At 45.1% G+C, this 650-nt stretch overlaps 1 protein-coding gene across 1 annotated transcript in view; it reads right to left on the reverse strand.

The window, feature by feature from the left end:
- GRIA4 (glutamate receptor, ionotropic, AMPA 4) overlaps nt 1–650 on the reverse strand; it is an 80,521-nt gene that overhangs the window by 69,523 nt on the left and 10,348 nt on the right. The gene's annotated exons all lie outside the window — the stretch shown is intronic.

Raw genomic sequence — 650 nt, forward strand, 5'->3', positions numbered from 1 at the left:
CTGAAGCTGACAAGTCACTAAGGGTAACAGAATACTCAAAATTTTTGATAATCAATTTTCATGTTAGTCACCCAAGTTCGAATTTAGGAGCCCAATCTTAGACTATCTTGTGCATGCACATGTATATATACATATGCTTTGTTTATATTTTTTTTCTCTTTTTTTTTTTTTTTTTGATCTTGGTGACACAATGAATGGTCAATGACAGAATCACAGAATGATTGAGGTGGCAAGGGACCTCTGGAGGTCATTTGGTCCAGCCCCACTGCTCAACCTAGAGCCAGCTGCCCAGGACCATGTCTGGATGACTTCTGAATATCTCCAAGGATGGAGACTCCACAACCTCTACTGGCCACTTGTGCCAGTGTTCAGTCACACTCACAGTGAAAAAGTGTTTCCTGATGTTCAGAGGGAACCTCCTGTGTGTCAGGTTGCACCCACTGTCTCTGGTCCTGTGCCTAGGCACCACTGAAAAGAGCCTGGCTCTGTCTTCTTTGCACCCTCCCTTCATGTATTTGTACACACTGACAAGATCCCTCTTGAGCCTTCTCTGCTCCATGCTGAACAGTCCCAGCTCTCTCAGCCTTTCCTCATATGCCCTCATAGAAGAGGCACACCAGTCACTCAATCATATTTGTGCCCCCTCTCTG

Source organism: Cariama cristata, unplaced genomic scaffold, assembly GCF_000690535.1.
Source record: "Cariama cristata isolate BGI_N322 unplaced genomic scaffold, ASM69053v1 scaffold2286, whole genome shotgun sequence".
Lineage (NCBI taxonomy): Eukaryota > Metazoa > Chordata > Aves > Cariamiformes > Cariamidae > Cariama > Cariama cristata.